This window comes from Hyperolius riggenbachi, chromosome 9 (genome assembly GCF_040937935.1).
Source record: "Hyperolius riggenbachi isolate aHypRig1 chromosome 9, aHypRig1.pri, whole genome shotgun sequence".
NCBI classification, from domain to species: domain Eukaryota; kingdom Metazoa; phylum Chordata; class Amphibia; order Anura; family Hyperoliidae; genus Hyperolius; species Hyperolius riggenbachi.
Window position 1 is genome coordinate 25,419,527 of NC_090654.1, and position 17,001 is coordinate 25,436,527.

Below are 17,001 nucleotides of genomic sequence, written 5' to 3' on the forward strand. Positions count from 1 at the left end.
TGGGATGAAGTTCAATCTTTGGTTGAAGTTCCTCTTTAACTTCCTGGCGGTAAGCCCGAGCTGAGCTCAGGCTATGCCGCCGGAAGGCACCGCTCAGGCCCCGCTGGGCCGATTTGCATAATTTTTTTTTGCTACACGCAGCTAGCAAAGTGCAATGCGATCGCCGATGCTACCCGCCGATCCACCACTATTCGTCGCGCCGCGGCCGCCCCCCCCCCCCCCCCCAGACCCAGTGCGCTGCCTGGCCATTCAGTGCCAGGCAGCGCTGTGGGGTGGATCGGAGTCCCCTTTGACGTCAGTGACGTCATCCCGCCCGTCGCCATGGCGACGGGGAGAGCCCTCCAGGAGATCCCGTTCTTTGAACGGGATCTCCGATCGCCTCCGGGATTCCGCTGAGCAGCGGCTATCATGTAGCGAGGCAAGAATTTTTTTTTAAAAAATGGCTTTTCTGCCCCCTGGCGGATTTTGATGAACCGCCAGGAGGGTTAAAGAAAACCTGTATTGAGAAACACCTCCCCTGGGGGGTACTCACCTGGGGTGGGGGAAGCCTCCGGATCCTATTGACGCTTCCCCCGTCCTCCTTGGTCCCACGGCGGCAGCGATAAAGCTCTCCGAACAGCGGGGATGTAAATATTTACCTTCCCGGCTCCAGCACAGTATCGGCTCTCCGCTCGGAGATGGGCGGAAATACTCGATCGCTGTCGGGCCGCTCTACTGTGCAGGCGCAAGTCTCCTATGCATGCGCAGTAGAGCGGACCGACTGAGATCGGCTATTTTCGCCTATCCGTGCGGAGAGCCGCAACAGTGCCCCCTCTGGAGCCAGGAAAGGTAAATAAATCAGCGCTTATCAGGCTTGTTGAGGGAGGATTGACAGACACCCCAGGGGAGCCAGCGCTGGATTGCCTGCAGCTACAGGGGAGGGGGGAAGCCTCATTGGGACCCTGAGGCTTCCCCCTCCTGAGGTGAGTACCCCCCAGGGGAACTTTTTTTTGTTACAGGGTCTCTAACATTTCAGCACATAGCGTCTTTCGCTTGACCTTGTTTGAGTCATTGCCAGGTTAGTTGTGAACCTCTGGCCCAAATCTCTCTTGGCAGTTCCTCTTCGGTTGTAGAAAAAGCAGCAGACTATGCTGACTACTTGTTTTTGGTCGATACAATTATGAATCGTGTCGGAAGAAGCAGCAGTTTCAGCATTATCCTGCTTCCCTATCTCCTGATCTAGGAAGAACGACTGTTCCTTTTTCCAGCATCCGTGAATAAGTTCCATCTGTGTGAACTACTGTATTTTTTGGACTATAAGACTAACTTTTTCTCCCCCAAAAGTGGGGAAAAAAGTCACTGCATCTTATAGTCCAAATGCAGGGAGTTCCTGACTTGTGAACGCCTGCCAATACTAACCTCCAACCCGCCGCAATGTCATAGACTTCCTGTACTGTGCCCATGCAGAGGAAGACACAGGGGGACAAATGGAGGACACAGGGGGCATAAAGGGGCATAGAGGAGGACACAAAGGGCATAGAGGCGGACACAAGGAGGACACATGGGGGACATAAGAGGAACAAGGGGGCATGAGGTACAAAGGGGGCATAATCCACAAGAGGCCCCTTCTCCATGGATGCCACAGGTTTAGTATATTTTTCCCCCTGGTTTTTGGCCTCTAAATCTAGGTACGTCTTATGGTCAGGAGCATCTTATAGTTTCCCCCAAAAAATGGTAGCTACTCAGCAAAAGGATCAACTTCGGGGCCTGTTTTTTTGTTTTGTTTTTGTTTTTTTGTTTTAATGCAACAATAAAAAGTAATGTTAATTAAATTCGTTCTGGCTTATGCTGGGAATACACCATACGTTTTTCCGCTGGATAGATGGGATCGATAGATAATTTCCGACATGTCCGATATTTCTTCCGATCGTTTTTTGGATCGATTTCTCATAGAAGTGAATGGAAAAAGATACGAAAAACGAGCGGAAGATAAGAGAATTGAGCGCAGAATCGAGTGGAAAAAAAAATTGGATGGAAAATCGAGCGGGAAAAAGGTATCGTGTGTACCCAGCATTACTGTTCTAGACCAAATCAATTTGTCCCGTAATGTCCCCCGCTAACACGCCGGCGCAGAACGCTCCCAGCGACAGAAGCACATGCAGCCGAGCTGCGCATGCGCAGTGCGCCCCAGACTGAAGGACTTTATGGGCTGAATAGCGGAGGATGCAAGAGGATGACGAGGAAGCGATCTGCCTGGAGGGGACTGGAGAAAGCCCCAGGTATGTACAATTTTTTAATACCCCCCCTCTCCCCCTCTGCTTTAAAGATACTCCGTAGCAAAAATTGCATCCTGTTTTTTATCATCCTACAAGTTCCAAAAGCTATTCTAATGTGTTCTGGCTAGAGTTGGGCCGAACGGTTCGCCTGCGAACGGTTCCATGCGAACTTCAGTGGTTCGCGTTCGCGTCCCGCAGGCGAACCTTTGCGGAAGTTCGGTTCGCCCCATAATGCACATGGAGGGTCAACTTTGACCCTCTACATCACAGTCAGCAGGCCCAGTGTAGCCAATTAGGCTACACTAGCCCCTGGAGCCCCACCCCCCCTTATATAAGGCAGGCAGCGGCGTCCATTACGGTCACTCGTGTGCTGCCTGCGTTAGTGAGAGTAGGGCGAGCTGCTGCAGACTGTCTCTCAGGGAAAGATTAGTTAGGCTTAATTTGTTCCTGTCTGGCTGCATACCTGTTCTGTGAACCCACCACTGCATACCTGTGCTGTGAACCCACCACTGCATACCTGTGCTGTGAACCCACCACTGCATACCTGTTCAGTGAACCTGCCACTGCATACCTGTTCTGTTCAGTGGACCTGCCACTGTATACCTGTTCATTGAACCCACCACTGCATACCTGTGCTGTGAACCCACCACTGCATACCTGTTCTGTGAACCCACCACTGCATACCTGTTCAGTGAACCCGCCACTGCATACCTGTTCTGTTCAGTGGACCCGCCACTGTATATCTGTTCATTGAACCCACCACTGCATACCTGTGCTGTGAACCCACCACTGCATACCTGTTCTGTGAACCCACCACTGCATACCTGTGCTGTGAATCCACCACTGCATACCTGTTCAGTGAACCTGCCACTGCATACCTGTTCTGTTCAGTGGACCCGCCACTGTATACCTGTTCATTGAACCCACGACTGCATACCTGTGCTGTGAACCCACCACTGCATACCTGTTCTGTGAACCCATCACTGCATACCTGTGCTGTGAACCCACCACTGCATACCTGTTCAGTGAACCTGCCACTGCATACCTGTTCTGTTCAGTGGACCCGCCACTATATACCTGTTCATTGAACCCACCACTGCATACCTGTGCTGTGAACCCACCACTGCATACCTGTTCTGTGAACCCGCTACTGTATACCTGTTCTGTTTAGTGAACCCGCCACTGTATACCTGTTCTGTTTAGTGAACCCGCCACTGTATACCTGTTCTGTTTAGTGAACCCGCCACTGCATACCTGTTCTGTTTAGTGAACCCGCCACTGCATACCTGTTCTGTTCAGTGGACCCGCCACTGTATACCTGTTCATTGAACCCACCACTGCATACCTGTGCTGTGAACCCACCACTGCATACCTGTTCTGTGAACCCACCACTGCATACCTGTGCTGTGAACCCACCACTGCATACCTGTTCAGTGAACCTGCCACTGCATACCTGTTCTGTTCAGTGGACCCGCCACTGTATACCTGTTCATTGAACCCACCACTGCATACCTGTGCTGTGAACCCACCACTGCATACCTGTTCTGTGAACCCACCACTGCATACCTGTTCAGTGAACCCGCCACTGCATACCTGTTCTGTTCAGTGGACCCGCCACTGTATACCTGTTCAGTGAACCTGCCACTGCATACCTGTTCTGTTCAGTGGACCCGCCACTGTATACCTGTTCATTGAACCCACCACTGCATACCTGTGCTGTGAACCCACCACTGCATACCTGTTCTGTGAACCCGCCACTGTATACCTGTTCTGTTTAGTGAACCCGCCACTGTATACCTGTTCTGTTTAGTGAACCCGCCACTGTATACCTGTTCTGTTTAGTGAACCCGCCACTGCATACCTGTTCTGTTCAGTGGACCCGCCACTGTATACCTGTTCAGTGAACCCGCCACTGCATACCTGTTCTGTTCAGTGGACCCGCCACTGTATACCTGTATACAATGAACAGAGGCGCCAAAAGTATAAGATTAGATTAAATGAGCTTAAAAACCAACTTAAATGGCAAAATTGAAGGAGGAAGTGGTGGTCTTACCTCCCTCAAGCAGACACGACAACGACTGCGATTCAGACAGTCAAACACATTTATTAGGAACTCCAAAAAGAAATGCAACGCGTTTCGCAGGTTCAACCCCGCTTCATCAGGCAATATAGGGAGGGGAGGAGTATCAAACAATCTGCACAAGGATTCAAATTAAGCGCCTCTTTTGAATCCTTGTGCAGATTGTTTGATACTCCTCCCTATATTGCCTGATGAAGCGGGGTTGAACCTGCGAAACGCGTTGCATTTCTTTTTGGAGTTCCTAATAAATGTGTTTGACTGTCTGAATCGCAGTCGTTGTCGTGTCTGCTTGAGGGAGGTAAGACCACCACTTCCTCCTTCAATTTTGCCATTTAAGTTGGTTTTTAAGCTCATTTAATCTAATCTTATACTTTTGGCGCCTCTGTTCATTGTATACAATTTTGAGTCCACCCTTGGTGGAGGGTTGCTACCCTTTCTTCCTGTCTACAGAGAGCGACTTCTTAATCCTGAGTGGGGTCAGGACAATCTCCCCACCTGCCTTTACAGTGGTTGCCTGCTGGTGACCCTGACTTGTGAGTATTTAGCAATACAAACTTATTGCCACCTTGTCCAGTACGAATTACACTATTGGGGCTCTTGGTGTTCCCTGTTTTTGCCACTGTATACCTGTTCAGTGAACCAGCCACTGCATACCCGTTGTGTTCAGTGAACCTGCCACTGGATACCTGTTCTGTGAACCCGCCACTGTATACCTGTTCTGTTTAGTGAACCCGCCACTGTATACCTGTTCTGTTTAGTGAACCCGCCACTGCATACCTGTTCTGTTCAGTGAACCCGCCACTGTATACCTGTTCAGTGAACCCGCCACTGCATACCTGTTGTGTTCAGTGAACCTGCCACTGCATACCTGTTCTGTGAACCCGCCACTGTATACCTGTTCTGTTCAGTGAACCCACCGCATCAGTGCGCATACCTGTGCAGTTAAGTGAACCCACCTACCTACGTGAGTGCACGCAGTGTGATATACCACTCCGTGCATACCCGATATGGACAAAACAGGTAGAGGAAGAGGTAGTGCCAGAGCCAGAGGAAGGCCACCCGGCAGATCTGCGCGAGGTCGTGTAAATGTAATTTCGTGTGGACCTGGCCCACAGTACAGTGCTCGGAAGAAGGCACGTCCCATCACCTCCCAAGATTGTCAGGACGTGGTTGAGTATTTAGCGACACAGAACACCTCATCTTGCTCAGCCACCAGCGCTACTACTAGCACCACTTCCGCTGCATTTGACACTTCGCAAGAATTATTTAGTGTTGAAATCACTGATGCACAGCCATTGTTGTTACAGCCAGATGAATTTTCACCAGCTCATATATTTGAGTTACCCGGCAACACTATGGATGTAACGTGTAAGGAGGATGAAGGACCTACTGATGGTGCATGTTTGGATTTGTCTGAGGCAAGCGAAGCTGGGCAGGATGATTACGATGATGACGATGATAGGGATCCTCTGTATGTTCCCAATAGAGGAGATGAAGAGGGGGACAGTTCAGAGGGGGAGTCAGAGAGTAGTAGGAGGAGAGAAGTTGCTGAAAGAAGCTGGGGCAGCTCTTCGTCAGAAACAGCTGGTGGCAGAGTCCGGCACCATGTATCGCCACCTATGTACAGCCAGCCAACTTGCCCTTCAGCATCAGCTGCTGAGGTCCCCATAGTGCCCACATCCCAGGGTGGCTCAGCGGTGTAGAAATTGTTTAATGTGTGTGCCTCAGATCGGACCAAAGCCATCTGTTCGCTCTGCCAACAAAAATTGAGCCGTGGAAAGGCCAACACTCACGTAGGGAAAAGTGCCTTACGAAGGCACCTGGAGAAAAGGCACAAACGGCAATGGGATGGCCACCTGAGCAAAAGCAGCAGCAGCACACAAAAGCAAAGCCACCCTCCTTCTCCTCTTCCTCCTCCATCAGGTGCATTATCTGCTTCTGCCGCTTTCTCCCTTCCACCTTCACAGGCACCCTCCTCCACTCCGCCTCTGCCCTTGAGCGGTTCCTGCTCCTCTGCCCACAGCAGCAGTCAGGTGTCCGTGAAGGAAATGTTTGAGCGGAAGAAGCCAATTTCGGCCAGTCACCCCCTTGCCCGGCGTCTGACAGCTGGCGTGGCGGAACTGTTAGCTCGGCAGCTGTTACCATACCGGCTGGTGGACTCTGAGGCCTTCCGTAAATTTGTGGCCATCGGAACACCGCAGTGGAAGATGCCAGGCCGCACTTATGTTTCGAGAAAGGCCATACCCCAACTGCACCGTGAAGTTGAGAGGCAAGTGGTGTCATCTCTTGCGAAGAGCGTTGGGTCAAGGGTACACCTGACCACGGATGCCTGGTCTGCCAAGCACGGGCAGGGCCGCTACATTACCTACACAGCCCATTGGGTGAACCTGGTGGTGAACGATGGCAAGCAGGGCGCAGCGGACCAAATTGTGACACCTCCACGGCTTGCAGGCAGGCCTCCTGCCACCTCCTCTCCTCCTGCTACATGCTCTTCGCTGTCCTCCTCCTCCTTGGCTGAGTGGCAGTTCTCCTCTCCAGCTACACAGCCCCAGCTCCGCAGGGCCTATGCTGCATGCCAGGTAAGACGGTGTCACGCCATCTTAGACATGTCTTGTCTCAAAGCGGAGAGTCACACTGGAGCAGCTCTCCTGGCTGCTCTTAAGAAACAGGTGGATGAGTGGCTGACCCCGCACCACCTGGAGATAGGCAACGTGGTGTGCGACAACGGCAGCAATCTGCTTGCCGCTTTGCATATGGGGAAGCTGACACACATACCCTGCATGGCACATGTCATGAATCTAGTGGTTCAAAGATTTGTGGCAAAGTACTCTGGCTTAGCGAATGTCCTGAAGCAGGCCAGGAAGTTCTGTGGGCATTTGAGGCGGTCTTACACAGCCATGGCACGCTTTGCGGAAATTCAGCGCAAAAACAACATGCCGGTGAGACGCCTCATTTGCGATAGCCCGACTCGCTGGAACTCGACCCTGCTCATGTTCTCCCGCCTGCTAGAACAGAAGAAAGCCGTGACCCACTACCTCTACAACTACAGTAGAATGAAACAGTCTGGGAAGATGGGGATGTTCTGGCCCGACAACTGGACACTGATGGAAAATGCATGCAGGCTCATGCGGCCGTTTGAGGAGGTGACCAACCTGGTGAGCCGCAGTGAGGGCACCATCAGCGACTTAATTCCCTACGCTTACTTCTTGGAGCGTGCTGTGCGTAGAGTGGCGGATGAAGCTGTGAATGAGCGTGACCAGGAACCGTTACGGCAGGAACAGGCATGGGACCAATTTTCATCAGACCCAGCTGTTTCCTCAACACCTGCGGCAGCACAGAGGGGGGAGGAGGAGGAAGAAGAGAAGTCGTGTGCAGAAGACGAGTCAGACTCAGAGGATGATGAGCAAGGTGTTTCTTTGGGGGAGGAGGAGGAGGAGGAGGGGACAGCGGCAGGAGAACAACCTCAGCAGGCATCGCAAGGGGCTTGTGCTGCTCAACCTTCCCGTGGTATTGTTCGCGGCTGGGGGGAGGAGGTTGACTTACCTGACGTCACTGAGGAAGAGCAAGAGGAGATGGAGGGTACTGGATCCGACTTTGTGCAGATGTCGTCTTTTATGCTGTCCTGCCTGTTGAGGGACCCCCGTATAAAAAACCTCAAGGGGAATGAGCTGTACTGGGTGGCCACACTACTAGACCCTCGGTACAGGCACAAAGTGGCGGACCTGTTACCAACTCACCGGAAGGTGGAAAGGATGCAGCACATGCAGAACCAGCTGTCAACTATGCTTTACAATGCCTTTAAGGGTGATGTGACGGCACAACGCCAGCAAGGTACCACTGCCACTAATCCTCCTCCCGTGTCCACGCAGTCAAAGACAGGACGCTCCAGCGATCTCATGGTGATGTCGGACATGCGGACGTTCTTTAGTCCAACGCCTCGCCGTAGCCCTTCCGGATCCACCCTCCACCAACGCCTGGAACGGCAGGTAGCCGACTACCTGGCCTTAAGTGTGGATGTAGACACTGCTGTGAACAGCGATGAGGAACCCTTGAACTACTGGGTGCGCAGGCTTGACCTGTGGCCAGAGCTGTCCCAATTTGCCATCCAACTTCTCTCCTGCCCTGCCGCAAGCGTCCTGTCAGAAAGGACCTTCAGCGCAGCTGGAGGCATTGTCACAGAGAAGAGAAGTCGCCTAAGTCACAAAAGTGTTAAGTACCTCACCTTTATCAAAATGAATGAGGCATGGATCCCGGAGGGCTGCTGCCCGCCCCAAGACTAAGTCAGTCCCCGCACACACAGCATCTCTGCCTGCACGCCGTGTGACTGGCTGCCTGGCCTGCCCCAAGAAGACTAAGTCGCTCCCAGTCCCTCCACACAGCATGTCTGCCTGCAGGCCGCTTGACTACCTTCTCCGCCACCACCAACAGGGTCCGGGACTCCAGGCGGATTGCTGAATTTTTTAGGCCGCTGCTAGCAGCGGCCGCTGTAATAATTTTTCTGGTGCGTGTACATGACTGCCTAATTTTTCTGGCTGCACTGCGGGCAGCTGCAACAACAAAAGAAAAGGCATGTACATGCGCCCATTCCCCTTCGTGATCATTACCTTGCCGTGGTGAAGGGGCTTGCGTATCACAATGAAGCAATGACCGGCGCCTAGATGAGTGTCTCGGGGGGCACACCCACGATAATAAGGTCGTTGCCTCATTGTGGTCAGACCAAATTTGATCAGCTGGACAGTCACTGTTCTGTCATTCAGCTACATCAGCCAGGCGACCATATGGGCTGTAAAGCCACCAAAACCTGCACTCTCGCCATGGTGCGCACCAGTCCAGCACGGCCATCACTACACAAACAGCTGTTTGCGGTGCGTTACACGGTGAGTTTGGTGTGTCAGTGTGAAGCAGTACCTTAATTACACTACCTGATTGATGTATACACATGCAAGATGTTTGAAAGCACTTTAGGCCTGTCATTTAGCATTCAATGTGATTTCTGCCCTTAAAACGCTGCTTTGCGTCAAATCCAGATTTTTCCCCGGGACTTTTGGCATGTATCCCACTCCGCCATGCCCCCCTCCAGGTGTTAGACCCCTTGAAACATCTTTTCCATCACTTTTGTGGCCAGCATAATTATTTTTTTTTTCAAAGTTCGCATCCCCATTGAAGTCTATTGCGGTTCGAGAACTTTAACGCGAACCGAACCTTCCGCGGAAGTTCGCGAACCAGGTTCGCGAACCTAAAATCGGAGGTTCGGCCCAACTCTAGTTCTGGCTTACTGCAGCACTTTCTGCTATCACAGTCTCTGTAATAAATCAATGTATCTTTCCCCTGTCAGACTTGTCGGCCTGTGTCTGGAAGGCTGCCAAGTTCTTCAGTGTTGTGGTTCTGCTATGAACTCACCCTTCCAGGCCCCTCTCTGCACACTGCCTATGTGTTATTTAGGATTAGAGCAGCTTCTCTCTTCTCTCTTATCTTTTACAAGCTGGATAAATCCTCCTCTGAGCTGGCTGGGCTTTCACATACTGAGGAATTACAAACAAGGGCAAAGCTGTTTGCAGGAAGAAAAGAGCAGCCTGAAACTTCAGTGCATGGGGAAAGAAACACACAAATGATCTCTTGAGATACAAAAGGAATGCTGTATTCAGCCTGCTTGTGTATGGATGTATTTTCTATGTGTAGACATGCTGTACATCAACCTACTTCCTGTTTTGGTGGCCATTTTTAAAACTTTTTTTAACCACTTTTAATGCGGCGGGGAGCGGCGAAATTGTGACAGAGGGTAATAGGAGATGTCCCCTAACGCACTGGTATGTTTACTTTTGAGCGATTTTAACAATACAGATTAGTTGTGTCACAGCGTATGCATCTGCACAGCACTTCCAAGAAATCCCATTCCAGTGATGTGAGATCGTTAGGCAGACCGATATTACACATCATTGCATAATGGTGTACAGACACATAAACATGTTTTTGGTCAGAGCAGCGAAGGCTGTAAACACGATACCGGGATGAACTCAGGTCAGGTTGCAAGACAATCTATAATAAGACGTAGTACTCGGAACAGTAAGGTCCTGCTGTGCATGTTGTTTACAGACCGGTGGTGTTGTCCGGGGAGATAGTTTTATGAAACTGGAGCAGGAATGGGAGGCATTTGCACAGAAATTGCAAAATCCATTAACTAAAACTCAGACCCCAACAACTTCTAAAAGATAGATGCACCTTTTTTAACCTCCTTGGCGGTTAATTTTTTTTTTCCTAATTAAAAAAATCCTTTTTTTTTTAAATTTTTTTTTTTGTTTCATGTAAAGCTACCAGAGTGGTAGCTACATGAAACACCACTAGAGGGCGCATGTGGCCCTCTAGTCCGATCGTCGCCGGCATCTATAGCAAACAGGGGAACGCGTATATAACGCGTTCCCCTGTTTGGCTTCTCCTGTCGCCATGGCGACGATCGGGATGACGTCATGGACGTCAGCTGACGTCAGGCACACCCGATCCAGCCCATAGCGCTGCCTGGAACTCATTGATCCGGGCAGCGCAGGGCTCTGGCGGGGGGAGGGGCCCTCTTCAGCCGCTGCGTGCGGCCGATCGCCGCAGAGCGGCGGCGATCAAGCTGTGCGCGCGGCTAGCAAAGTGCTGGCTGCGCGCACAGCAATTTACAGGACACAAATCGCCCCACCAGGGGCTGAGATCTCCCCCTGCGCGGCATAGCCCGAGCTCAGCTCGGGCTTACCGCCAGGGAGGTTAATGGACTTTAAAGAGGAACTCCAGTGAAAATAATGTAATAAAAAAGTGAAGTACATTCAGGTTTGATGGCTTCCAAGCATGGACAGCTCTCTAACTCACACCACAGATTTTCAATTACATTCAGGTCTGAGGACTGAGATGGCCATTCCAGAACATTGTACTTGTTCCTCTGCATGAATGCCTTAGTGGATTTTGAGCAGTGTTTAGGGTCGTTGTCTTGTTGAAAGATCCAGCCCCGGCGCAGCTTCAGCTTTGTCACTGATTCCTGGATATTGGTCTCCAGAATCTGCTGATACTGAGTGGAATCCACGCATCCCTCAACTTTGACAAGATTCCCAGTCCCTGCACTGGCCACACAGCCCCACAGCATGATGGAACCAACACTATATTTTACTGTAGGTAGCAGGTGTTTTTCTTGGAATGCTGTGTTGTTTTTCCTCCATGCATAACACCCCTTGTTATGCCCAAATAACTCATCAGTCCCCAGCACCTGATTCCAAAATGAAGCTGGCTTTTCCAAATGAGCTTTAGCATATCTCCAGCGGCTCTGCATTTCATTTCCATCAGCTAAGATCAAACAAGTTGGCGCCATTGTCTCAGGTTGCCTGCTCTTTGGTATTTAGCTGAATGAAAGGATTTTGTTGATGTGTATACAGTACTGTATTCAGTTAAATCAAATCTTGTGACTCTTTGTATTCCTGAGACCTCTGGGTTATGTGACCTCTTCTATATGAGAAGTTTAATTGTACCTGTACACAATAGTATTATCTTGAAACAGCCCCCTGCTGGTAGCTTCTAATTAGATCATCATTTCATGGGGCTATCTGGCCACCTGTGCCACCTGTCTGCAGTACAATATTAAATGCTATATACATGTCCCACTATCAATCCCACTGCCATAGAGAGGGGTAGTCAGTGCAAATGTTACAGCAGGGACACAAACAACAACAAAAACTTCCAATTTTTACTGTCAAACAGAGTTCTGGCTTAAAGCCAACCTGAACTGAAAATTAAAAGTCAAAATAAACATACACAGGTCATACTTACCTCCTCCTGTGTAGTATACTCATCAATCTTTCTCCTTTCCTGTGTACTGTTTGTCCACTGTGATCAATGTAGTTCTCCGTCCTCCATTGCGAAAATGGCCATTACCCCATAACAGCTTTATGGTCAGCACACTGTTAAACTGTAATATCACCCACATGAGCCATAGGGAAACATGGACATTACCTTGCATATCAGTAGTCTTTTCAGTCTTTTTGACAGCAACTGATATGCAACTGACAGCAACTGATATATTTCTGGAAGTAACTGCAAGGAATTGTTGTAAGAAGAAAATGTTGAGCTTCTGAGAGAAACTGACAGCAAGGTAAGTATGTAATATTAATTTGTAAGTACATCATGTGTTTATTTTAAATAATTTTACTGAGTTCAGGTTCCCTTTAAAGCGTGAGCGTCTGAGATGAAACACTAACTATAACAAGTAACGTTTCTATATATCTTATCTAAAGTTTAGATAGTTTACACATCAAATCTAGCTGCAAACAGCTTCAACAGTATATGATTATTAATTCCTGTGATACAATGAGGGCAGCCATGTTCTGTTTGTCACATTGTCACAGGCTGAGGGCTGGAGATGCTATCAGCTTGCCTGTGTGTGAATTCAGTCCCCTCTCCTCTGCCTCTGAAATCAATGGCTAGTAACCTCCTCCTCCTGCCCAGACTGAGCCCCCATAAGCCCTTGCTACACTGCCAAGGAACAAAAGGAGCTGTGGGCGAGGCTTGTTTAGTTTATAGGGAATTAGAGTATTAAAACAAAACAAAACAAAAAGTATTTGGCTTGAGGAATGCCCTATAAACTATATGAAAGGAACACAATTATGCAATGAGTAAAAGTTCATCTCGGATCCACTTTAAAGTAAACTGCCAGTTTGCCACTAGTTTAGACAGAAGGTTGAACAGTGTGGTTACCGCCTACCAGCAACCGGTGAGCTACTGCACACTCAGGTTGGTTCACATGCCGTCAAACATCAATATCTGTGCAGTTGGTAGTTTGTGGGCCCCAGTGATGTACTCCTCAGTGGCGGATCTCAGTTTCAGTCGCTGAATGATACATTTCTATTCAGAGAGACCTTCAAGGTGACCCTAACTTTACTCGATTTGCATCATCAAAATCTGGCAGATTTGTCGCTGTAATGGTGCCCAACTGCCCATTTATCAGGCGATGTATGGGCAGATTGACTAAAGACAGATCTTTCTCTGATTGGAGAGAGATCTGTTGCATGCCCATACACCGCAGACCAATTAGAATCCTTTCAGGAACCCTCTGTGGCTTGTATAGATCTTGCATCCAGATAAACCGTGGGGACACCTTAACAGAGGAAGGGCGGCCTCTCTTTTCATGACGCGTGAGGGGGAGGGCGGGGCAGTGACGTGTGAGGGTGTGGCCATGGCAGTGACATAAAACATCTCATGTAAAGAACACAAAGAGAGCGCTGTGCACCTTCCCTTTGTATGTTTATTCTTTCCGTAATTCAGCCAACAACCAGCGTAAATGACATTTGGGAAAACAGTGCTGTCAAACCTGGATCGATGGGGGTGCCGAGGTGAGCCGGGAAGAGGTGTCGGACACACGCACGTGAACAAGCGCCAGACGGCGTGAAACGGCTGTAGTGCCGTCCATACATCCCCTGGTCACCTCTTCCCTGCTCACCTCGGCACCCCCATCGATCCAGGTTTGACAGCACTGTTTTCCCAAATGTCATTTACGCTGGTTGTTGGCTGAATTACGGAAAGAATAAACATACAAAGGGAAGGTGCACAGCGCTCTCTTTGTGTTCTTTACATTTGAATTTGTGCTCTGCACTGCCCAAGCTTGCTGCACTTCCCACTGTTTGGACTGTGAGCTGACCATTGGGTGCTGTTGAATGGGTGAAGTTTAACGCAGACTTATTGGAGCTAGCTGTACCCCCCATTTAACCAGCTGTGTGCCAAGTGTTTTTTCACTGGAGTGTACTAAATAAAACATCTCATGCTACTGTAACTGGAGTAGGAGGAAGCCCAGCTGATTGGAGGAAGTGAGTGCTGGGCTATCCCTCGGCCAAGACTACATGCTGAGCTCGGATAACTTGAATGGATGGCAGACTTGCCCTCCATAACAGATTCTCGTTACAGGTAGTAAAGTCGATTAGTGTCATATACAGCAGGGCCTCGAAAGTCCTCCTATATTGTTATTCTTTGTCACTACCTCGGGACGTGCATGCCATGCCTGCTGCCTTCCTTGGATGTGTGGTGGTAGCCATTTCTCAGGCTCCAACTCTGGATCGGAATCGAACCCTGACTCCCCGGCTATACGCTTTCTTTAACAATGGTAGAGAAAGAACCATCGACAGTATGAGCAGCGATGGACTACTGGGTGCGCAGGCTTGACCTGTGGCCAGAGCTGTCACAATTTGCCATCCAACTTCTGTCTTGCCCTACCTCAAGCGTCCTGTCAGAAAGGACCTTCAGCACAGCTGGAGGCATTGTCACCGAGAAGAGAAGTCGCCTAAGTCACAAAAGTGTTCAGTACCTGACCTTTATCAAAATGAATGAGGCATGGATCCCGGAGCGCTACAGTCCCCGCACACAGCATCTCTGCCTGCACGACATGTGACTGGCTGCCTGCCCGAAGACTAAGTCGCTCCCCACACAGCACCTCTGCCCGCAGGCCGCTTGACTGCCGTCTCGCCACCACCAACAGGGTCCAGGACTCCCGGTGGATTCCTGAATTTTTAAGGCAGCTGCTAGCAGCGGCCACTATACTAATTTTTCTGGTGCGTGTACATGCCTTCCTAATTTTTCTGGCTGCACTGCAGCTGCAACAACAAAACAAAAGGCATGTACTGTACATGTGTCAATTCCCCTTCATGATCATTACCTTGCCGCGGTGAAGGGGCTTGCGTATCACAATGAGGCAATGACCGCCGGCTATATGAGTGTCTCGGGGGGGGCACATCGAAAATAATAAGGTCATTGCTTCATTGTGGACAGACCAAATTTGATCAGCTGGACAGTCACTGTTGTTCTATCATTGAGCTACCACAGCCCGGCGACTATATGAGCTGGAAAACCGCCACAGCCTGCACTCTAGCCATGGTGCGCACCAGTCCAGCACGGTCGGCCATCACTACACAAACAGCTGTTTGTGGTGCGTTACACAGTGAGTTTGGTGTGTCTGTGTGAAGCAGTACTCTAATTACACTCCCTGATAGATGTATACACATGCAAGATGTTTTAAAGCACTTTAGGCCTGCAATTTAGCATTCAATGTGATTTCTGCCCTTAAAACGCTGCTTTGCATCCAATCCAGATTTTTCCCCGGGACTTTTGGCGTCTATCCTACTCCGCCATGCCCCCCTCCAGGTGTTAGACCCCTTGAAACATCTTTTCCATCACTTTTGTGGCCAGCATAAATGTTTCTAGTTTTCAAAGTTCGCCTCCCCATTGAAGTCTATTGCGGTTCGCGAAAATTTGCGCAAACCGAACTTTTGCGGGGGTTCGCGAACTGAAAATCGGAGGTTCGGGCCATCTCTAGTGATGTACCGCAGGAGACATTGGCAGCGCTTCCAAACAGAGGCTGCACCCGAATTGACTACCTGCAATAGATGTGCAGAGCTCCACAATGTGGACAAAAATACACAACTTGCATTCAACCATTTTATGACTAGCAGCACTAGGAAAAATTGTGTTTTTATCATAAGACTAGCGGTAGGTCTTCCCCCGAGAGGACCCTTCATCGCCGTGGGGAAGTCTAGTAGGGAATAATTTGTGCACATATTATTTATACTGAAGCTAACGTCCTCCTTTGCTGTACCTGTTTTGAATGCAAGTTGTGTATTTTAGTCCACATTGTGGAGCTCTGCACATCTATTGCAGGTAGTCAATTTGGGTGCAGCCTCTGTTTGGAAGCGCTGCCAATGTCTCCTGCTGTACAAAACTTATGTAAGTATACTTATGGCTAGCTGCATCCATGTGCATCAATTTGCATTCAAATTATAGATTAGGACTAGTACATGATTTGCATCTGATTTGCATTCAAGGCATGTATTTAGCCCTGTGGGGCTCTGCATGACTCTGTTGGTCTACAATTCAGTTGCAGCCTATGAGCGCTGTCATTTGTTTGATGTCCATCTCTAGTGATGGATGTGCGATTGGCACCCGGGCATGACGAGCAGTAGGGAACAAAAGCTATTGTTCATGGTTCATCAGTTAGGGACCTGTCATAATGGATTGCTAAATTATATCATGAGAGAGCTGAACAGATGTTAGATTTGTGCTCAAAACAATCACAAACGTTTGTCTCGCTAGCACCTGTACATACCACGAATGTGCTATTAATTTACTTTTACGCAATACCAGTTGCCTGGCAGCCCTGCTGGTCCTCTGCCTCTAATACTTTTAGACATTGACCCTAAACAAGCATGCAGCAAATCAAGTATTTCTGACATTATTGTCAGATCTGACAAGATTAGCTGCATGCTTGTTTCTGGTGTTATGCAGACACTACTAAAGCCAAATAGACCAGCATGGCTGCCAGGCAACTGGTATTGTTTAAAAGGAAATAAATATGGCAGCCACCATATTCTTATCACAGGTTCCCTTTAACTATTTCATGAGTATAAAGTTGATTCATGCCAGTAACAGCACATTATTATTTATATAGCTTCAGCAGTGCTGTATGGAGTTTATATAGTCATGTCACTAACTATTCCCTCAGAGGGGCTCATAAGTCCATTGTAGTCTGGAGCCAATTTTAGGGGGAAGCCAATTAACGTATGTGTATGGTTTTGGGATGATGGAGGAAACCGGAGTGCCCGGAGGAAACCTACGCAGACATGCAAACTCCTTGTCCTGGCTGGGATTTGATCTGGGGACCCA